Below are 23,999 nucleotides of genomic sequence, written 5' to 3' on the forward strand. Positions count from 1 at the left end.
TCTGAACCCTGTTATAGTCTTGGCCTTTCCGATATCATCTGGCAATGAGTTCAACAGATTGATGGTTCATTGCATGAAGAAATTCTTCTTTTTGTTTTGAAACTGCTACTATTTCACCCCTAACTTTGTGCAATGAGGAGTACATAGCATTTGCTTATTTACCTTCTCCACACCCATCGTGATTTTATAGACCTCTATCATCTCCACCTTAGTTGTCTTTTTCCAGGTTGGAAAGTCCCAATCTCATTAACCTGTCCTTGTATGGAAGCTGTTCCATACTTCTAATTGGGGGTGGCAGATCTGTATAATTTTTGGTGATGTTGAAAATGGGTCCAAGTCCCATCTCCTCCCCTGCCCCCCATCTCCTAAATTGAAACAGGAACACCATCAGAGAAGGGCTACTAGCATGATCTCAGGAATGGAAAACTTGCCTTATGAGAGGAGACTCATAGAGCTGGGCTTGTTCAGCCTCAGAAAAAGAAGGCTGAGGGGAGATGTGATTGCCCTGTAAAAACACATCAGGGTATAAACACCAAGGATGGGAAGAAGTTAATTGAGTTAAATACCAATGTGAACATAAGAACAATGGGTATACACTGGCCGTGAACTAATTTAGGCTTGAAATTAGGTGACAGTTTCTTACCATCAGAGGAATTAGATTCTGGAACAGCCTTCCAAAGGGGGTAATGGGGCAAGAAATCAAAATGGCTTTCAGACTAATTTAGGTACGTGTTCATAGAGGGAATGAGATGAAGAGATTTCCTACAATGGTATGTAGCAAACCTGTGACTGTTAGCAAATATTTCCCAAGGCTGGTGACAGGACACTGGTGGGTTCCTGAGGCTGCATCTACTCTGAGATAAATTCAAATTTAATTTAGTTAGCTTGATTTTACCACATGACTGCCTTCATTGTAAAGGCCATTAGTGCACTCAAAATTGAGCTAATCTTGAGGTTACAAAAGCACAGCTATCTGATGGGTATAGCATCAAGCTCAAATTAAGAAGTTTGATTAAAGTCCAGGGTGGAAGTATGATGCCTTAAAATCAAATTTATTAGTCTCCAGAGGTATGTAACCCACAATGACCCCTCAGTATTCCACTCTAGCTGCTGCTGTCCAGTAACAGGAAGACCCTGAATTTCCAACCGGAAGCAGCGAGTCTTTAGCTGTGGGCTCATGTTAGTATGAGCGCCTAATAAATGGCTTCTTCCTTTCTATGCTGTTAGCAGTTTTTATGCATCTATACATTCAAATAGCCCCTGTAGGGAGTTCATGGCTCTGTCTGCACACTTGTTATTTTTTTTTCTGTGCTGCTTAGCGCCAGCCCATGCCCTGCCGTACCACATGGCAACAAGGCTGTGCTGGGGGTCGTGCTTGCATAACATGTTGAAAAACTTCTTCTCAGCAGTTTACATTTGTGTGCAAACCCCCTTCCCTCCCCCACAGGTGCCACACAGTTGGGGTTTTCCCTGTGCTCAACTACATCGCGTGGGTAGCCTCCAGCCCAATAAAAGGGTGTGCCTCCCATTTGGTGTGGACCACGCTGCCAGTCACACGTTTAGGGCTCCAAGGGTGGGAAAGATATTCTGGGCTTTGCTGCTGCCATGGGGAAGTGTCCCCCAGTGGCTAAGGTACTAGGAGTTTTGCTGCCACCATGGGGAAGAACCACCTCTACTGGTTCCCCAACTGCTGACCCGCCCCCACCTTGTCCCATAACAGGGTTTGCTGCTGCTGCTGTCAGGGAAAAGGTCTCCCCTAGTGGCTAAGGGACTTGCTGCCACCAGGGAAGGAACACCTCAACTGGTCCCCCACTGCCCCCCCACCTTCACCCATACTGGGGCTTGCTGCTGCCAGGGGGAAACCAAAAATTATTTTTTTCCTTTCACTTTTCTATCCTCTTTCTTCTCACTTTCAAATACAGGCCTGGCTCCTGCATTACTTTCAAGGATCACATGCATGCAATGATGGGAGGTGGGATACTTGGTGGATGGCCAGTTGACAACGCAGTCATTGCACAGAAGCCTTAATGCACTAGAAAACAAAAGACTCTCCCCAACAGCAATACAATGAAGGGACAAACCAAAAATTCTTTTTTCCTACACTTTCCTATACTCTTCTTTCTCACTTTAAAAAACAGGCTGAGCCCCTAAATTCATTTCAGGGATCACATGCACTCAATGATGGGAAATGGGACAAGTGGATGGCTAGCTGAGAATACAGTTGCTGGACCCATGTTGGCAATGTAATGTGTGGGGAAACCAAACATTCTTTCTTCTAATTTTGAGGGTCTCTGCCTTATTTTCAGGGATCAGGAGGAGAATGAGGAAAGTGCAGTGGGCGAAGATGACATCAAGACCAGCAAGTATATCCAGAATGCTATGGGATTGACGGAACTGTGGGATAGCTTCCCACAATGCGCTACTGCAACAGCTAATGTTAGCCAATTTGTGTGTGGCAGCAATGACTTAGCTTTGTGGGGAGCACAGCGGAAGCGAGGATGGTCAAGATTGAACTTCTAAATTCCAGAATTAGAAAATCAATATAAATAAATTCAATTTTATCTTGTAGTGTAGATGCAACCTGAGTTATTATGGAGAATTCTTTGGTGACTGCTGGGGCTTGTCCACTTGCTCAGTGTCTAATTGATGACTATATAGGATCTAAAAGGAATTGTCCTCCAGGTCATGTTGCAAAAAACCTTGGAAGGGTTTCACCTTCCCCTACAGCGTATGTAACTTTAAACTAGATTAAATGGTGAATCTCTGCATTCAATCTTTAAATCAAGTTTTGACAACTTCAATAAATCACCCAAAAGTAATGAGTTTATTACAAGAGTAGATGGGTGAAACTCAGAGGCCTGCAAAATGTAGGAGGTCAGAATTGATTATCCTGATGGACCTTCTGTCCTTAAAGTCTATGGCTATGTCCACACTAGAGAGTTTTATCAACAATACTCATGAAGCTTCCATACTAAAATGCATTCTGTTGACATACTGTCGACAGAACTCGGCACTTTCATCGACCGCCTACTGTCTCTCAGCCCGTGAGGCAGAACACCTTTCTGAACAGAATCTGTTGACAAAAAAATTCTGTGTGGACACTCTGGGTGGCCCTCTGCTAACAGACAGGGCTACCAGGTCACCAGGCAGCCCTGTCTGCTATGCTCCAGTTGGCCATTCTTATCAAAAATCAAGATCTTCACAATCAAGGCTCTAGCCCAATCTCAACTTGGCAACAAGGGTCTGGTGTGTCCATTCAATGCAAAAACAAAATCCCTCAGCCAGATCCAACAACTTAGTTACCAGTTCAGAGACAAATTCAGAGGTTTTACCTTTCTGTTACCTCAGGGAAATCCACAGGTCTGTTACATCATAGTGAACAGCTATCTAGATCAATTAGCTTGATCTCAGTAGTCTTGATATCATTCTAGTTCTTAACCTGTAATTCATTCTAAAATCAACTTCCACTTCAGCAACTGTGTTCTGCTTCACCCGTCCATCTGGATGGAGCTTGTAGGGTTCTCTGAATCTCTGTCATTGTGGTCTTTAGGATGAAAACTGTGTATATAATTGCCATAGTATCTGCCGCCATCTGTTGGAATACAACTCGTGGCTGCACTGCTTCAGGTACAGGCATTATTTTGTTTGTAGACGGCAGAGAGAAAGAGCTAGAGAAATTAGTTAGATCATACTTACTAAGAGTGCTTCCTTGTAGACAGCTATAATTTTCTATAATGCAGCTACAATGAAAATTTCTGGCAGTGTGAACAAATTATTAACTAACATAGTAAAATACATTTCCATGCTTTCCTTTTAATGTAACGTTAACTTTTCTGAAACTACAGATTTGTAAATAAGGTTAATAAAGGTTGTAGTAATTTCTAATAGACTGCACCATATTGAAAGGTCTTCTGACATCGTCTCCAGGAGGCACATTACAAAAGACAAAAACGGTCCATTATGATCAAAGATTTTCTGACCTTATTAGAGGGTCAGAGATGTGTATGGTTTAATCACAGCCTAAAAGCCTCGGGGAGCCTTTCTTTCATTCCAAGACTCACTGGGATTAGTCTACGCCTTTGCGTTAACGTTAGCTATCCTGTGGAGACTAAATTGAATGGGTGTATGCTCAGTTGTTCTGTAGTGAGCAGCTCAGTAGAGGTCTCAGAAAGTCATCTGTCCAAGAACATGATTAGATCAAGTAGGAAAAAAAAAAGCAAAATTTGCAATTAGTGACACTTTTTCTGTAAATTTACAAGTAAACAACCATTGATGGGAATGTGAACTAATTAACCAAACAGTTTAACACCTCATGCTGTGTGATGTTTACACTTAAACTGTATAACAACCCGGCTGAAGATTTATCCTTAATCCAAACTTCCCACAGAATCTCCTAAAATTAAACAGTTTGTTTGACGTGTCAGAATGATCTGCAGGCCTCCTGCCTGATACACTGCATGCTTGACTCGGAGGTCAGTGTTCATTAATTTACTGTAATCAAATAAGGAAAAATATTAATCAGTATTCAGCAACTATTATCCTCAGTATAGAAATTACCATCTGATAAAATGAAACAAACACCCCTGTACTGGAGATCTTAAGAGCCCATGTGAAAGCTTTTAATATGTTGTTAAAATTTTAGCTGAAGTCTTGTACAGCATCTCTGGGACCTGACTGGTGCCAAATGAGAGAATTTGCCAGACCACAGGCAGTCAATATTTTCTAGCAGCATTACTAACACTTCCACTGGTTACTGGGCTCTTAGAAGACATTTTGAGATAAATTTCAGCTAAATAACAGTACAGAAACTGAGAGCCAGAACTGGTGACTGTAAACAAGCTTCATGGGACTGTGGGAAACTTGGCCACACTCACTAGTCTGTCTAACTAAAATCATGCTGGATCACAGATGTTGTTGGATGAGAGAGCTCCAGATTAGAGAGGTTCAACCTGTACAAAAAAGTAATGAAATCCTAAACTTGTTCAGATTAAGTGTGTCTCCAAATGTATTGTGGTTTCTTAGTAGACAGAATCTACTGGCCTTTTCATCTCTGTAGACCTACAGTACTCATCAAATGTCCATCAAAATTTCTTGTTGCAGAAAATCAGAGAATAATATTGTTTTATAAGCCGAGTACTAGGTTGGTAAGTTCCTTCTCTTTCTCATGCACCGAAGAGCAGACTGACTTCACATCCAGATTGCCCCCTCAGTTTGCTTGAGCTGAAGGAACTCCACTTGGATACCACCCCATGGAGGAAAGGAAAAGATGGGTTTGGTACCCATCACAACATTCTGATATAACCCATGGGACCCTGGGAAAGCTCCTACCTGGCCACCACATAGATCTCAAATCTCATAGGATTAGGGGAACAGGTGCAAACAGAGACAAGCTGTTTTGCAGCACCTTGCTTGCCTGCCTGTTCATCTTCTGCTCTTGTGACTGCTGATGCACAACGTCCAGTTACTCGCTAGTAGTATTGTAGTTCCTACTGTGCCTTCTCTGACAAGGGGAAGAGATCCACCTAAGTGCACAGAGCCCAGATTTTTATGTGACTTCTTTCATGCAGCTCTGTATGATCTGCATGGGTGAGGAGCCTGTCCAGTTCAGTGATATTCCCCTCCCCAGGGAAAAATTTCCCCTTCTGAATGATAAATCTTGATGGGTTTCCTGGCTTTTTGGTCCCCATCCTTGTGTGTCTTGGTAGGTGGGAGCGTTCTTTGCTTAGATGTTTCTAGTTATACGGTTCTTACTCTGCATAACTCCTTATGTTATCAGTTCACACTGATTATATTTGCTCCTGAGCTTGAAAAGACATTCACGTATGCCTGTCTTTAAGCAACTTTGCAATCGGTGTGTGCTCCCATCACTGTGTAACACAAAAAGTGAACTCCTTATTTGCCTTTCTTTAAGTATAAGCTTGTGCATAATTGTAAGCAACAATGTCTCCTGACTGTACAATTTTCCTCTCTCCTCTGTAAGGGAGCACTTCTTCCTCATTCTATTTTTATCCTGTTCGAAATAGCTCTCCAGCATTTGAGCTGCTGAATAGTAATAGCTTTTTGTATTAGCATAAAAGGGTAGATTTATCAAAGATCACAGTTTTTATGGAAAAATGGCAGTATTTGCATTTCAAGAGGCTAGTGCAAGCTGCTCCTGAGTTTATGGAAGTCTTTGTCGTTTCTTTAGGTCTCCTTAGAATGTGTAATTTAATTTAGCCTTAATGAACAGAAGTGGCTGTGGAAAACATTTTTTTAATATGCACGCCAGACTTAAAAAAAGGTTTTACAGAGTGCAGTTTTCCTGAGACACTTGTAGTCTTAGAGCCTGTCCATTACTCATGGTATCGTGAAGAGTCTGGAGATTTTGGAGGAATTGCTAGGAGCTATAAAATCATCTTTCTTCTTCTCATCTTCCCAGAATTTGGTCTTCTTGTCATGCAACTTTTTTTTTTTGGCCCTGTCAAAAACAAGTACTTAATATGAGATTTCTAGCTGTTATCCAGGCAAAAAATGTTTCTGCTTGATCTTTACTTGTGTATCTTCAACAACCCAAACTTCTGTACTCCTGAGTTTCACCCATCCCAAATATGATCTGCCATAGTGAGTGAGCAGACTGAGCAGTGGTCCAGAAGAGAGCAACTGAGTTACAGTTTTCTCACTTACTGTTCATCATCTTTTTCCTTTTTAACATTGGGGATAAGGCCTTGTAGGTGGTGGGATTAATGTTGGTACATTGCTTTGAGGATGGAAACTGCTACAAAATTATTAAGCATTACTTCAGCAGCCGTACTGCCTCTGGAGAAGAGATCCTTATTCATAACATTGCTATTTTAATTTTGTTTTGGTAAAATGATTTTAAAGTCCCAAATGCTGGAAAGCAATTAAGCAACTGGACTTCAGCCTGTCCTCAAGTGTCTTTTCTGAACAGATATATATTCCTGAAACTGGGGCAGAAGACTCATCTACCTTCCTAACAACTCAGGTCCCCCAATTGCTGCTTGTTTCCCAAAATATTCCACCCCATGCCTGACCCTTTGAGAAACATTTTTATAAACTAATATGAAGAATACATTTTTTGCAAATCCTTTCTAATGTTGATTACTGAACATTCTCTCACACCCTTTCTGTTCAATCTTGCGTATTGTTCTCACATTTCAAAACACTTGAATCATGATCTGAGAATCATGGGCAACCTGGATATGATACTCTTCCACCTGGCCTAAGTAAACAAGATTGATAATCCTTTTTCATTCCATTAGAAACTTCAGATGTTAGCGATATGCAACTTCATATAAATCTTTACTGAAAGCATAATGTTGATAATTTGATTTTATGTATATTCTGTGGTCAGTGATTACACTAATGGCTTGTTTTTATTGACATCTGAAATATCACTCCGAACCCATGACATCTATATAAAATACACTGTTTCATTGCTGTCACTTGAGCACCGTTCATTTTAAGGTCTGAACTGCACAAACCTTCTCTCTGCCATAATCCTTACTGGTCCTGGGAACCTGTAATACAGCAAATTTTTCTTGTCTTTTTCAGTCAAAAACTGTTTAATAGAAAAAGGTAATCAAGGTATCTCATGATTTGCCTTCTGCAGTTTTAACTTCTTACAACTCCTCTTTTGCTTTCTTGGGGCCTGATTCCCTGACCACTGAAGTCAAAAGCAGACATCCACTGACTTCAATGAGTGTTTAATCCAGCCCCTACTAAGTTAATTTTGCTTAGGCAAATTGATCAGAGGTTGTATCTTTGCTGCCATACAGTACCATTTTTGGACAGGCCTCAAAATAATCAACACCAATAATGTGTGCTATTTCCAGATTTATTCATTGACCTGGTTGCTATATCCCACAAGAATTCTTCCCTAGTCTGGGTATTTTTAAAGGTGGCTTGTGGTTGACAGCTGTTGCATTAACAGCTTTGGAAAACACTAGTGATTTGTGTACTGTACACAGAACGAATCCAAGCTTCCACCACATTTTCCTCAAATTGCACCTCAACTTGTTGTGCGGGGAATAACTCTGAGATGTCAGTTCAGTCCCCGTGCTATCTCAATATGTCCTTCAGCCTTCCTAAAACTCATGACAGGTGTGCCAGTCAATGCCATGTGTGATTGTCTGACCCATGTCTTCCAGAAATTTGGTTAAGCTCACCCATTCATTTCACAGACCCCTGAATTTAAGTGTCCACAAACCTTGAAATTCAACCCATCATTTTTCTGTATTGAGTTTTCACGTCCCCATTGCTCCATGCAAGTTCAACAGCCTGAGCTGTGCATAGAGGGCACCTATCCCAAAGTGCCTTAGACCTGGTTGCTTGTGGGTGTTTCATGTTAGAATCCCAGAACGTAAAGCACTGTCCCAGAATTCAGAGCACCCAGTAACAGAATTCAGCCCTCCACACAAATCTGCCTGGCTTCCCTGGGTCGGGTGTCCTCTGTGGTTGTTGGCGTGCATCCGGACTTCTATATTTGCAGGCCTGCATGCTGCAGCATTCAAATTCTAATTTGTGGGCTTCCTGTGCCCTGCTTCCTGAGCACCTAGATGGACAGCAGCATACAACAAAGTGGCCATACTTGGAAGATCACCATGTAGCTTTGTGGGATACTCATGGGACACTGCTGGAACCTAATAAATTCAAATTAAAGACAGGGTGCTTCCACACTAGCCTTTATTTGAAGTTTTAAATTCAAAATTGATATACTCATCTGGTAATATTGACATTTTGTTATCAGTAATAGGGCTCACTAATTTGAACTAATGGTATTTACAGTGAAGACAGTGACATTTTAATATTAAGCTAACTCCTTTTAAATTGATTTTTATCTCATGGTGTAGATGCAGCCTTAGGGAGTATGTCCTAGTTCGGGAACTGATTGGATGCTTGTAGTAGATGTCTCTAGAGCATTGGAAAGCATTTACAAGATGATCTTATGAGGTTCTATACTGAAGAATTGCTACTGGCATTAAGAGAGTCCATCTCTAGACTTAGGTAATGTGTTACTGGAATGACTGCATCCCCTTTTCATTTGCAAGTTATTAAACTGGGAGCATTGCTGAGTGGCTGGCATCTTTGCAGGAGTGGGGGCCCAGCCTCATCTATGTCTGGAGTAAAGACTCACTGTTCTATGTTTTGTACTATTAGGGGCAGTCACAATTGAGTTTTCTTCCTAGGAGATGTTGCTACCATTCTGGGTGGGACCAGTGATAACTGAGCCAAAAGGGACTTGGGAGAAGAATAGCCTCAGCCTGGGAAGGTGGGCTGTGGAGCTTCCTAAGCTAAGAAGGAACATTTAGGTCTAGGGAGCCCCTGGAAATGGTGCAAAATGTTGCATAAATTAGACTCCATCCAAAAAAAAATGTTTATATGCTGTGGATTGTGGAATTCACTAAGGAGCCCTGAGAAAGGCGAAAATGTGTGTATTAAGTCTCTGAACTTGGCCAGAGTAAGCTAGATGCTGAGCACTATGTGCTTATGCACTTAGGTGCCGTGCTTCTTTTCAGTCCCACTGGATTTTTGTTTACTTACTAATATGACGCTTTCTGTGCCTGAGCAGTCCTTAGCTTCTCAAGCTCTTGTGGTGTTGATCTCTGGTCTTCTGGAACTAGACTGAGAGAACCACCTTTCGTGCAAAGGCTACCGAACATGCATTTCAGCGCTTCATTAGTAAACTTCGAAATGGCCATTTGCATGGTCATTTCGAAGTTTGGGGCTAGTGTAGACACGGCCTATGAATAGTAACAGAGAGAGAGCCGTGCTAGTCTATATACTATCAAAACAAAAAGCAGTCAAGTAGCACTTTAAAGACTATCAAAATAATTTATTAGGTGAGCTTTTGTGGGACGGACCCACTTCTTCAGACCTTAGCCATCTCTAAAAACCATCTCTTTAGACAGAGAAGCTGCTGAACTCTCTTTCATATTCAAATTTGACACATTAACACGTGGTTTGAACAGGGATGCAAATTTTCTGGGACATTATGGCCATGTCTACACATGCACGCTACTTCGAAGTAGCGGCACCAACTTCGAAATAGCGCCCGTCACGGCTACACGTGTTGGGCGCTATTTCAAAGTTGAAATCGACGTTAGGCGGTGAGACGTCAAAGCCGCTAACCCCATGAGGGTATGGGAATAGCGCCCTACTTCGAAGTTGAACGTCGAAGTAGGGCACATGTAGACGATCCGCATCCCGCAACATCGAAATAGCGGGGTTCGCCAGGGTGTCCATCAGCTGAGGGGTTGAGAGACGCTCTCTCTCCAGCCCCTGCAGGGTTCTATGGTCACCGTGTGCAGCAGCCCTTAGCCCAAGGCTTCTGGCTGCTGCTGCTGCAGCTGGGGATCCATTCTGCATGCACAGGGTCTGCAACCAGTTGTCGGTTCTGTGGATCTTGTGTTGTTTAGTGCAACTGTGTCTGGGAGGGGCCCTTTAAGGGAGCGGCTTGCTGTTGAGTCCGCCCTGTGACCCTGTCTGCAGCTGTTCCTGGCACCCTTATTTCGATGTGTGCTACTTCGGTGTGTAGACGTTCCCTCGCAGCACCTATTTCGATGTGGTGCTGCCCAACATTGAAGTTGAACGTTGACGTTGCCAGCCCTGGAGGACATGTAGATGTTATTCATCGAAATAGCCTGTTTCGATGTCACTACATCGAAATAAGCTATTTCGATGTAGCGTGCACGTGTAGACGTAGCCTCTAGGTGCTCTTTGGCATACTTGGCTTAATCTAATTCTTGACCTCCTCCCACACTCCTCTGCTCTCTGATTTTCTCACCTTGATAATTTTTTTCTAATTTGTCAACTTTGATTACTGTTTTTGGTTCTCTGTGCCTTAGATATTGAGTCTGTTCTGGTCTGGCTATGGTCTGAAGAAGTGGGTCTGTCCCACGAAAGCTCACCTAATAAATTATTTTGTTAATCTTTAAAGTGCTACTTGACTGCTTTTTTTGTTTTGCATCACTATGGATATGTCTACATGGGCACAAACCTTCAAAATAGCCATATGTTGAAGATTACTAATGAGGCGCTGAACTGAATATTCAGTGCCTCATTAGCATTAGGGTGCTTCCGGCCACAGCACTTCAAAAGCACGTGGCTACATGGGGCTCCTTTTCAAAAGGACCCCGCACCTTTCAGAATCCCCTTATCCCAATCACTGATGGCTAGTTCGAAGATTTGTGCCCGTGTAGACACAGCCTATGAATCAGGTTTGCTGACAATGAGGCTGTGTGTCAGCTCCTTTGTAGAGAGATTGGAGAAGAATGATTAAAGGGCTAAAGAAAATGAGCTATGAGGGAAGACTGAAAGAACTGGGCTTGTTCAGTTTAGGAAAGAGAAGGCTGAGAAGGGGCATGATATTAGTTTACAAGTACCTAAAATAGGGTTACAAGGAGGATGGAGAAAGATATTCTCCTTGGCCTCTGAGGATAGGACAAGGAGCAATGAGCTTCAAGTGTTGCAAAGGAGGCTTAGGTTGGACATTAGGAAAAACTTCCTAACTGTCAGGGTGGTTAAACACTGGAATAAATTGTGTAAGGCGGTGGTGGAATCTCCATCAATGAAGATATCTAAGAGCAGGTTAGATAGACATCAGAGATATTTTAGATCAGGCATGAGCAAAACTTTTTATGTCAGGCCTCACTTTTCACCTCTGCAGTCAGCAGACCCCCCCACCAATCTAATTTAATCCAAACAGAAATTTTGGTTATGTTATATGGGAAAAAAAACACTTTTGGCAGGTGTAAGAAAATAAGTGTGTAGAAAGTAAAAATTTTACTAATTGGTATGTAAATGTGCCAACACACACACAAACAGTAACATAGTTCAACATTTTTAATTAGATGGATGAGATTGAGATCCATGCAGTGCCCTTCTTATGAAATTCATACCCCCCCCCGAGGGGGCCACCACCCACTTTGTGCATCCCTGTTCTAGATGGTGCTTGGTTCTGCATTGAGGGCAGTGGCTTGGACTCGATGACCTCATGAGCTCCCTTCAGTTCTAGTGTTCTATGATCCCCTCAATTCTGTCTTTCTTGCCAGCAATGCTCAAGGTTCTTCTGGCCCAAACTTTACTAGCAAGTAACAATCAACTCCAGCCCCTGAGCACTTCAGAGGCGTTTCTGTGCCATACACACCCCTACCACTCTGCATTCACAGAAGAAATAAAGTTTGCTTCTCTGTTTAAAAAACCCCTTTCTGTCAAAGCTTATTAATTTCCCTTGAAAGACAGCACTGAACTGCTTCAAAGTAAAACAAATGTATTAAATAACTAGGTTAGGTAAGACAGAGTGAAAAAGATAAGGTAAAGATAGTTACAAGCAAATGAAAGCGAAAGCACATTAATCCACTAATAGGGTGAACACATTGCTCTATGGCCAATAGGGGATACCAGCCTCCAGGGATGAGAGGCTGCTGTCCCACATCAGGGCTCCTCAGCAATGGAGACTGCAGCCATCCAATGAGGGGGAGCAGTGGAAGGGAGTTCCACAACCTCCTTGCAGCCTGCAGGGGTTTCTGAAGCAGGGGCTACTGAGCTGAGGAATGGGGCAGCTGCCCTCCCAGAGGAGCTTCCATGTTGCAGGAGTTGCCTCCCTGAGGTGTGGGATGCTGGGAAGCAAAGCATCCACCCTTTTGAGAGGCTCCCTGGCCATAGGAGCTGTCTTTCCTAAGTGTGGTATGCCAGGGAATGAGGCAGCTGCCCCATGGCAGGGGTCGCTGCAGTGGGGTGCTGAGGAGTGGGGCAGATGCCCCACAGAGGAGCTCTCCTGCAGCAGGAGTTGATGCCTCGAGGTGCCAGGCATCAGAGAACAGAGTAGCTGCCTTGCGGAGGAGTTCTCTGGCAGTGGTGGCCAATACACCATGTGTGAAGGAACAGGAGCCCTGCAAAATACAGGACAATTTGCCCATTTTCTTAAAAAAGGTGGACATCTGTGAGACAGAATAAATAAGGGACTGTCCCAGTGAAAACGGGTCGGATGGTCACCTCACCCACCAAGATACAGTCTTTGTTCATCCACAAACAGCCTTCAAACTTTTTACTGGCCAGCACCAAAAGTGAGAAAATGCTAGGGAGAGCATATATGCTGTCATGGAACTAAATACAAAATCTAACAAAAGAATACTGAGACACAGTAGGACTTTCTCGACCTGAAAACTGTAGGGTACCAGTTGAAAAAAAAATTATATGGATTATAACCTTTGCATTACAGTGTAAGAATAGCTTGACCAGATATCCTGATTTTAAAGGGACAGTCCTGATTTTCATGGTTTTGCCTTATATAGGCTCCAATCTTCCCCCGCTACACACACACACACACCTGGTACCGCCCATCCCAACTTTTTGTATTTGCTATCTGTCAGAGGGACTTGTGAAGGATGGGGGAAAATAAAAACATGTAAAACTTCTTTTGAATTAATTGAATCTTTGCAAAAAAACTGAGCATCAAATGATTGTTTTGAAGTTACATTTATTAGCCATTTTCATCATATAATTAGTCAACCAGCTGTGCAGTCCTGTTGAATGAGTACCACTTAACATCTGTAAATTATGTAATTTAGTGCCAGAAAGCACAAATTTATCACATGGTATATTGAAATAATATCTGGCCACTTCTTTCTCTTGTATAGACATGTGCAATAATTCCATAATTGAGAGTTAATCTTTGGTGAAAAAAATGTAATTTTCAATGACCCATTTTTAAATTAAAATATTTTTTTCTTGTTTCTTTGTTGTGGGTTTGAAACAAATTCACTTTTTCAACATTTAAGGTCAAGCCCAAACTATTCCTTTCAACTGACCTGACTGCATTTTTTCCTCAGATTATCAGTTTATGAACATTTGAGATTTTGACTTTCCACCCTGAATAAGGATGGAAACTGTTTTTGACATTTCCAACTCTGTCCGGGGCAAACTCTCTGTTTCTCATTGAACTCTATCATTTAGTGGACTTCTTCTGTTAATCTGTTTTTGTTTATTTATAACATTGCTTCTTTAATGACAGCTGAAAACACTGCTTCAGGTTTCAATGTTGTGATCTTCCACCACTAATTCTTTACTCCTGCTGTTAGGCCTTACACCTCTGTCAGCTAAACTAACTTCCATTGTCCATTACAGGAAAAACTAACTTAGCAACACAGATAGAGCATGTGTCTGGGACTCAGGAGACTTGGGTTTTTTTCCTGGCTCTGTTATGGATGTGCTGTGATATGGTCTTCAGTGGTCGCTTTAAATTGTGTGCCTTAGTTTTCCTATCTCACACAGCAGTATTATCTCCCACTTTGTAGAATGTTTGAGATTTATGGCTGGAGAGGGCTGTATAAGTGTTGGTGGAGATCTGGCAGCAATGTCTCCAAGAATTTGTTTACAAAGGTATGGTTGGGCATATGTTGCTACCTCCTTAAAAGTCAAAGCAAATTTGTCCAAGTCATAACCCTGGGATGCTCCCCATTTTCACACACAGTAGAGAACTTTCCAGCAGCTTTCAGTGAAGCACTGCAACATGTCATCGGTATGTCTCTACAGAGCTTGACTTCCCAGTGGAACACAGCAGTAGACCAGGAATTGTGAAGACATTCTATACTTGGTCATCATGGCTGCGTCTACACGTGCACGCTACTTCGAAGTAGCGGCAGTAACTTCGAAATAGCGCCCGTCACGTCTACACGTGTTGGGCGCTATTTCGAAGTTGAAATCGACGTTAGGCGGCGAGACGTCGAAGTCGCTAACCCCATGAGCGGATGGGAATAGCGCCCTACTTCGACGTTCAACATCGAAGTAGGGACGTGTAGACGATCCGCGTCCCGCAACATCGAAATAGCGGGGTCCTCCATGGCGGCCATCAGCTGGGGGGTTGAGAGATACTCTCTCTCCAGCCCTTGCGGGGCTCTGTGGTCACCGTGGGCAGCAGCCCTTAGCCCAGGGCTTCTGGCTGCTGCTGCTGCAGCTGGGGGTCCGTGCTGCATATACAGGGTCTGCAACTAGTTGTTGGCTCTGTGTATCTTGCACTGTTTAATGAAAGTGTGTCTGGGAGGGGCCCTTTAAGGGAGCGGCTTGCTGTTGAGTCCGCCCCGTGACCCTGTCTGCAGCTGTGCCTGGCTCCCTTATTTCGATGTGTGCTACTTTGCCGTGTAGACGTTCCCTCGTTGTGCCTATTTCGATGTTGGGCTGAGCAACGTCGAAGTTGAACATCGACGTTGCCAGCCCTGGAGGACGTGTAGACGTTATTCATCGAAATAGCCTATTTCGATGTCGCAACATCGAAATAAGCTATTTCGAAGTTGGGTGCACGTGTAGACGTAGCCCATGACTCTGCCATCTCCTGTCTTTTTTGCGGACTTGACTTTGCAACCTTAACATTATTTTGCACAGGTTTTTGAATATAGCAAATATAATCAACTGAAACTAAAACCTTGGACCTTATTGACCCTGACTGATATTAGGGGGAAAAAAAAGACATTGTTTTAACTCATGTCATATCTTTCTGGAAACCATTGTATGCGTTCTCTCAGTATTAAATTGCAGGCTTACATATCTGTCAACACCACGTATACCTATGGCACACCCCTGATTGCTTACATGTGGAAATATTTTAAGTGTTTAGCAGTGTACACTGGTACGTTCATGACTGGGCTGTTTATTCTCCATCTTAAACTGAGCATAACCATGTAAAATAAATGACTTCTTTTTTAAAAACTAAACAAGCAAATAAGGTTGGAAAATGTCAATGTTACTGCATCCCAACATTTAGTTCAACTTAGTTTGAAAACTGTATTTTATGCTCCAAAGGTTTCAATAATATTTCATGGTAAACTGGTGAATACTTGAATGTATTTTTTCAAGGGTGGTTATAAAAGACTTTCTGGCTTTGAGAAGATACAAGGGAGTGATGATTTCTTTGAGAATTAGCATGTACTGCATTTCCAAGTGTCTCTTTTCTCCAGAGGACATGCTGTTGGAAGGAACAGACACAACGGTACTCACTGGACAGTGAACATGCTAACTGAGCCATCAGTTAACTTACTTTCTTCTGAGAAAATGTTTATGTACTAGTCACTGTTCATATAGCTATGGATTCTGCTGAGAGATTATAATCATGGCACTGGTAAATGTTCAGTTCTACCAATTGTTCTTCTTAATTTGGAACCTTATAACTGTCAGACTTTAGACACACAAACACATACACACATGAACCTAAATTTAGCACTTTAAAATAATTAAGGTGATTGGTGTGCTTTAAAAAATAGGTTTGTGAGATAAATGTTTCAAATATCTTATTTGCTCACCCATCTTAGAAAAATCTAATATTCCCAGGTAAAATTGAATTCACACAAAAAAATTGGTTAACAGAACAATGAGAACATCAGAACATTGAGTCCCATTCATCTCCAGGTTTCTGAGCTGCTAGAGTGATAAATGGAAATGAGCAGGAAAATGTCACATGCAAAACATGTTCTTTGCCAAGTCTTTTGATTAGTCAGAAGTTTGATTAAAACTGGAATTGAGCAGCCCTTGTTAGGATTTCAGGAGAATGAATTATACTTAATAAATATATAGCTGATATGAAAGCTGGCAAGGCACACCCTTCTATTAATATGTAATTATGTTGACAAATGGCATCTTACACTATAATTTCTTACAGCTATAAATTTTAGTTCAATATCCTGCTCCTTGTGTGGATTACTGTGATTGAAATCTTGGGCAGTAATGAGCCAATAGCTCAATACCAAATTTGTGTCTTACTGGAAAGGTGGCTTTCAGTTTTATTAGGGAGTGGAAACATTAGCAAAGAGAATGGAAATGTAGTAAGAACATTTATTTTGAATTTATTATGGGTTTGGGGGAAGATCTCAGCAATGCAGCTGACTTGTGGTGTGGCATGCAGTATGGATGGATGAGCTTTGGCAAGCACTCTGTACAACTGCAAATACTTGGCACATAGGTGGGTTTGTGTGTGGTTGCTGGCCAGCTACTCATGGTTAGGTTTTATCTTCATTATATTAATGCAATGCTTCAAATAAAAGAAAAGAGGACAATAAAATCGGCACTCTAATGGAAGCTCTCCTAAAACAACACCTGTAACTTTGTGAGTGCTTCCATGTATCCAGAGAGATGGAATTAATTCCCTCTGTATCAAGTATACTATAAAAAGTTGTATGGCTTTTCAGGGTGTGTAGGAACACTCTATATGTGCTTGGGACATTACAACATTATGTAACAAATGCTGTTAGGAAGTATTAGGACAGGAAATGCCCCCAGCTGAGTAGCAAAGGACAAATGATAAAGGAATACAGTTATATACTTACCATCATCCTGGTAGGGATAAGGTGATGGGTCATGTTCTAATCAAAATGGTAGTCACTCAGAAAAGGAGAGAAGAAGATGGCTGGCTGGCTGGCTGGCTGTCATATGCACGTGAAGAAACACTTAAGCTTATCAGTTTTTATTGGAAATCGCCTTGTCACCTGCAAAAGTTTGTCTCAAGGATAAAGGTGACATTTTGTCATTTAGTTGGTTTGGAATGCATGACAAGCAGTTTGCATAAATGCAATCTTAGCAGAAAATTTGTTTCTTGAAACTGAATCTCATGTGAATTTAATTTTCCCCTCCTCCATATAAACCGTAGACATCTTTACATGCACTGGCAGAAGTACCAACAGAAAATAACCCTAACTGATTTTATGGCCAGTAATAAGGTAATGCAAATTAGATGAATACCTGGTTATGAAGTATGCATTTATTCTGCCACACTTAATATTTCATGAGCATGTACTGCGCAGCCCTTGGAACGTAAAGATTGGCTGACGACTACCAGGATCACAAACAACTCTGAGTCTGGATGTGACCACACAATGCCATTAACATAAATGTTGAAATGAGTTAATCATAAGGCCCCCATCTAAAGCAATAACAGCTGTAGTGGGAAGAAGGGTTTTGCTAACAGAGAATAGGTGTGTGCATGAAAGGGAAAGGAAAAGGAACAGACCAACTAACAGAGATTCAGAGGCAGGAAGAGAGCCAAATGGAAGCTAGTAAGCATGGTTTGACCCTGGAGAGGCCAAGAGGAAAGTTTTGGGTCTGATGCTTGCTAACATGTCTTGAGTGCGTACACCAACAAGCTGTCACCTGTGGTTTTATTCCTCCTGTGTTTGGAGAAGCAGGAATTTTTACAAACTCTGGTATTTTGTTTGATGCAATCTTATTTATTTACAGACACTGGCATATCTCTTAGGCCCTTTGTTCAAAAAGGAGCAAGAGTAATTTGCGCCCCCCCCCCACAATATTACATTTACATGATAGCAACCAGAGCTAAATTGGCTGAAAATCTAAAGGCAGATGTGAAGGAAAGATGCCTTATTTATACTGTGTTAATTAACACACCTACAGCAAATATGGGGTACCATGGTATCACACTGCCGTTAAGGGTGATAATAGATTGAGTTAAGCCCAGTGACACATTAGATCACAACTGCTCTAGTACTCCCTGGGTCTGTAGGCCATGGAGAGCGTTGGCTGCTGTCAAAAATTTACCTTCACCTCTTTCTGTCAAGGGCAAAATTTACCCATTCATAACCCCTGTTAAAACATCTTAGAAATTAGTTCAGTATCATCCTGCTATCATTTTTCATAGAGATGGCCTTCCATGTGCTTATCTGGTCTAGCTGACCATAGTAGTTGCATGCCCTGCACACTGAAATTTTGGTGATTTCACTGTATTTACTGTAGTTGGCTCTTCATAGAATGTTCACTGTTAGATCTTCTCTATATATCATTCTTCCTTAACTACAGCTCAAGAACAGAATAAAATGAGTCTAAACTGTTCATAGAAATGTCTTTGGAATCAAACACTTCTGTAAGAAACCAAATAGCATGCGTTCATACCACAACTTCTGCAGAACTAGACAGGAATGTAGCAAAGGTTAACAATCCTAATTACAAAAAGCATATTATTTATAGATAACTCTTTCTTTTTTATTTCCTTTTAATTTTCTTCTCTATAGTACCCTAAAAAAAGTAGGAGGGGAGAAGACAGCATGTGAAGTCTTTTTAATGATTATTCAGGGCTGCCGAGGTAGTATGTTCCTCGTGCTACTTTAGAATTTAGGACATAGAAACTAATAATCCTCTCCAAGACAAACTGGGAAAAACAGCCTTGCTTTTTTCACATTTGCAATAATTCCTTCTTTTCTCTCTAAATGCATATGAATGTCAGCTTTAGCTTGACCTTTCTAGAGATGCTTGTAATCTTAACGGACTTTCTTTTTTTTCAGAGAATGTATTTGCATGGTATTGCACAGTTTTTCTGTGTGTTTATTAATCTCAGATCCCTGTACTGTGAGAAATACATATGATACTCTTGCAAACAAAGAGAGTTATATTAAGGAGAGAGAGATGTGTTAATATACTCTTGTTCAATGCGTCTGAAGTAGACTGTAATGCCAGTGTTGGAGCAATGCGTAATTCAACAGCTTGAGTTCAACGAAGTCTGTGTGACCATTCTTTTGGTCTTCTTTTACAACCTCGAGTTTGATTTTGAATTCATCAATGATGTCGGCTCTTAAATTTTTATCTTGAGACTTTGATTGTTGGATCTGTTTGCATAAAGACTCCTCTCCGGGACGCTTTTGATTATGTGAAAATATAATTTTTTATTTAAAAAATAATTTTTTCTAATTTTCATGGCTTCACACTGAAGTTAAAAGCTTGAACTTTGAAGAATCAGAAAGCCAGTGAAATCCCCAAACTTTATTTTTCAAAATCTCAAAAATTTGGAGCCTGGTTAGTGATATAAAGGAAGTATCCAATGACTCAATGAAACTAAAACTGCTAATTATCATAAATGCATACATAAGGAATGGCTTGATTTTTATGAGGTAGTAAAGGAGGTCTTTGAGGTATTTATGGTCAGGGTCTTCAAGAGCAAAACACACTCACCAGTGATTGATTGATTTATTTATTTATTTTAGCTGGAAAAAATAGAAAAAGCATAAAACTTTTGGCCGACTTAGGACCAATTTGTAGCGTGTAACATGCCCTGTCTTCTTAAACAGATCATCTCCTGTCTGTCCCAGGCAGTCTTGGTGAATCTAGCGATGAAAAAGTTAGTTCCTGCCTATTTCCTTAAAACCTTGTGGATTAGATTTTCAAAAATCACTTATGATTTTGGGTGTTAGGTGTGGAATAGGCCTGATTTGCAAAACTTGCTGAGAGTGTCATTGGGAAACTGGGTGCACTGCCAGTGTCTGTGCTTGACACCCAGACGGTAACATATGCGAAATGGTGACTTCCTCAGCTGTCACTTTTATGCACGCTAAAACTTGTTGCCCTGTAGTGAACATTACGCATTTTTTCTTCCAAACTCCAGATTTCTAATTGTATTGATAATTATCTTTGTGTGCACATGATCTGTCACAATTAGTGTTGTGTAATTTGGTTAAAAAGGCTACAACCTTCTGTCCTTTGAAACAAATGAAATATTTATAGCTATCAGCATGAGTCTCCAATTTGCTTTTAACTAACTGTGCTGTATCTCTCAGCTTTCTGCTCACGGAGGTAGCAGCAAAGTCTAGGTAAGTGTTTTGTTTGTACTGTAGTTGTGGCTCAAAATCCATTTGCTGACCTTAGGAACTACTCACCATATCTCACACCTGTCTTGAAAGCCTCTGTTTCCAGGGTCATTAGTTCAGTTTGAACTCGCTCTCCATTGAAATGTTCTGGATACACTATTTTCTTCTAGTCAATATTTGTTATATTTAGCAGTGTAAAATAGGATCTGAAAGACCCTGGCTAATTTTTGTTCAGTTTCTGTGCTGAATCTTCTAGTCACTTGTGCTGCCACTTTGCTACATCACTGCAATATTCCTATACAACACAGGCCATAGAACTCTCCTAAATTAATTCCTGTTTGATGTAGAGCACAGATTTTTGATAAAAAACATCCAATTTTGATTTAAATATTGTCAGTTATGGAAAATCTGTCAGAACCTTAGTTAAGTTGTTTCAATGCTTAATTGTCTTTGCTGTTGAAATGAGTTTTTATTTTCAGTCTGAATGGATCTAGTTTCAACTTCCTGCCATTGGATTTTGTTCTAACTTCTTTTGCTATATTGAAAAATGCTCTATCAGATGTATGTCCCCTATGTAAGCACATATAAGGTGTGATCAAGTCACTCCCTCTGTTCTGCTACATAGACTGAGTTATTTGAACTGCTATTGCAGCAGGTTTTCTAATTTTTAATAATTCTGATGGCTCTTCTTTTCTGCCGTACATGCCAAATACAAAGGAGATATAACCTCAGAAATGCTTGTTTTCAGTGCTGAACACTAAGGCTACGTGTACACTAGCCCAAATCTTCAAAATGGCCATGCAAATGGCCATTTCGAAGGTTACTAATGAGGCGCTGAAATGCATATTCAGCACCTCATTAGTATGCCGCCGGCCATGGCTCTTAAAAATTGCTGCTGATAGGAATAAGGGGATTTCGAAGTGGGCTGGGTCCTTTCGAAAAGGACCCCTGTCTGGACAAGCCACGTGGCAGCGAAAAGCAATTTTGAAGAGCCGCAGCCAGCGGCATGCTAATGAGGTGCTGAATATGCATTTCTGTGCTTTATTAGTAATCTTCGAAATGGCCATTTGCATGGCCATTTCAAAGATTTGGTCTAGGGTAGACGCGGCCTATGTGTTGGTAGTCCCTCACTCAGCCGCATCAATATTTTGGGGCTTTTCCTCAGTAGATATCTGTTTCAAATGATGCTCTTTTAGCTGTAAAGTTTGAGGTTTTTCTTTCTACTCCAGCACCTTGCAGGACAGAACCCAGACTTCAGTCAATCTGACAGTAGAGTAGTAGGACCTTCTCAAAACTGTTTTGATGTGCTCCTCTTGGCACTGGTTTGCTTGAGAGGACTTTGGCAATCATATCAGTTAGCTGTGTTGCTGCAAGCAGATAGATTTTCCCAATTTTAATTAAGATGTGGGGATCTCTGCCCAGGGACAGCCCTCACTTAGCAGTTGAACTTAGTTGAACTACTCTGAAAAACTGATTTATTTCGCTCTGAGCAGCAAAAATTCCTCACTCTTCACTCATTCTTCCTGTTTAAGTTATTCTTTTAAAGTTCCACTTCCACATCCAATTAACTTTAAACCATCCGGCATTCTTTTCGGCCATTCCACACACGGGTCTAAACTGTATGAGGAGGTGGAGGTGGCGCATCAAACAGCCCATTGGTATGGGCATGTGGTCTCTGTTCATGGTGAGACAGTTGAAACAATTAACCATACTACTGCTACTACTTAACCCAACCCTTGTACTCCGTGTGGAGCAGAGGTCATCTCTCAGTCTCCTCCACTTCACTCTGTCTTGGGACAAACCTTCTAGCTGGCTCCACGGGTACCCCAGCTGCTGTCCTTCAATTTCAGTAGACCCTCTGCACATTGTCTGAGGTCTTTCTGTTTTGTGTTTTCTTTGCGGGTTCCATGTAAGAGCTGGACGGACCATGCTGGATGATGGTTTTCTGAGGCTACCTCTGCACTATGAGATAAATTTGAATGTATTAAAATCAATTTTACAATGACAGCTTTTTAAATTGGATTTTGAGTATCCTCACTTCCCACAGGATCCCAACAAATTTGTTTGACACATTGCTTCCACCCTGAAATCACGAAACATGGACTGTTGCAGCACTGCATTGTGGGAACTTATCCCACAGCTCTCTCAGCCCTGCATTCTGAGCCAGGAACCAGGTGCAGCAGCCTGGTCGATTTCCCAGCTCCCGCTTGTACAGTAAATCTTCCTTTTAATGGACTAAAGGGGAGAAGGGCTGTCCGTCCTTCCTGATAGCCCATTAAATATGAGAGTTTACTCCCCTTCCCCTCACGCTCCCTCAGACACATCCCAACTTCCCCCACACACAAAAAACCCAAAACATTCCCCTCTAAAAAAAAAACTCTCAAAAAAAGAAAAAAAAACCCAACCCCCTGCCACTCACTGGCTCCAGTGGAAGAGCTGCTGGAGCCTGCTTGCTCAGGCCGCCAGGCCCCACATGGCTGGAGCCACTTGGCCATGGGATGCCTGGCCACAGGGCACCTGGACAAGTGGCAGGAGGGGCCTGACCATGGAGTGCGTGGCCCCATGCAGCTGGAGCCCCCTTGCTGTGGGAGGTTGCAGGGATCACCACACAAATGGCAGCTCTGGCAAAGAAGGAGGTGGGGGGAGAGGCTCCTCAGACTGCAGCAGATAAGTCCCCCATTTTTTTGGGTGGGAGGGACTTTTAAGATTTTACTGACCCCTATTTAGCAGACTTCAGGAGCAACAGGGGATGTCCTTTGTTTCCAAAGTCCACTAAAATGGGTTCTATAAAATCGAGGTTTTACTGTAGCGGGGGGCTGGTAGCCAGATGCAGTTGCACTGTCAGTTTCCCAGGTTGGGAGCCCGGGAAACTGACAGTGCAGCAGCCCTGGTCAATTTCCCAGATACTCCCCCAGTAGCACGGTTGCTGGGAGTCAGGTGCAGCACATAGCTTTGTGGGAAACATAGAGGACACTTGTGGAAGATAATAAATCCAAATGAAAAACACGGAGCTTCCACACTAGCATTCATTTGACATTTTAAACTTGAGATTGATACTATACCCATCTGCTAATATCGACATTTTGTTATTGATATTAGGGCAGACTAAATCGAGGTAATAACATTCACAGTGAAGAGAGAGACATTTTAATGTTGCGCTACCTTCTGGAAATTCGATTTTTTTCTCATAGAGTAGATGCAGCCTGAGAGTGTGGTCTAGCCATCCCCACCTTCTTCTCTTGATTTCAGTATCAACTGGTTCTTGTCCTGCTCTGTTCTAAAGCTCCTCATTTGTGATGAAGTCTTGCGATTTGATGTGAAGGATGTACCTCAGGCCTCTGTTTATGAATATCTGTAGCTTGTGATTTCAAGACCTTTTAGTATGCCAGGTCTTGTATCCAAACAAGAGCACATGCTTCACGTTTC

Source organism: Carettochelys insculpta, chromosome 1 (genome assembly GCF_033958435.1).
Source record: "Carettochelys insculpta isolate YL-2023 chromosome 1, ASM3395843v1, whole genome shotgun sequence".
Lineage (NCBI taxonomy): Eukaryota > Metazoa > Chordata > Testudines > Carettochelyidae > Carettochelys > Carettochelys insculpta.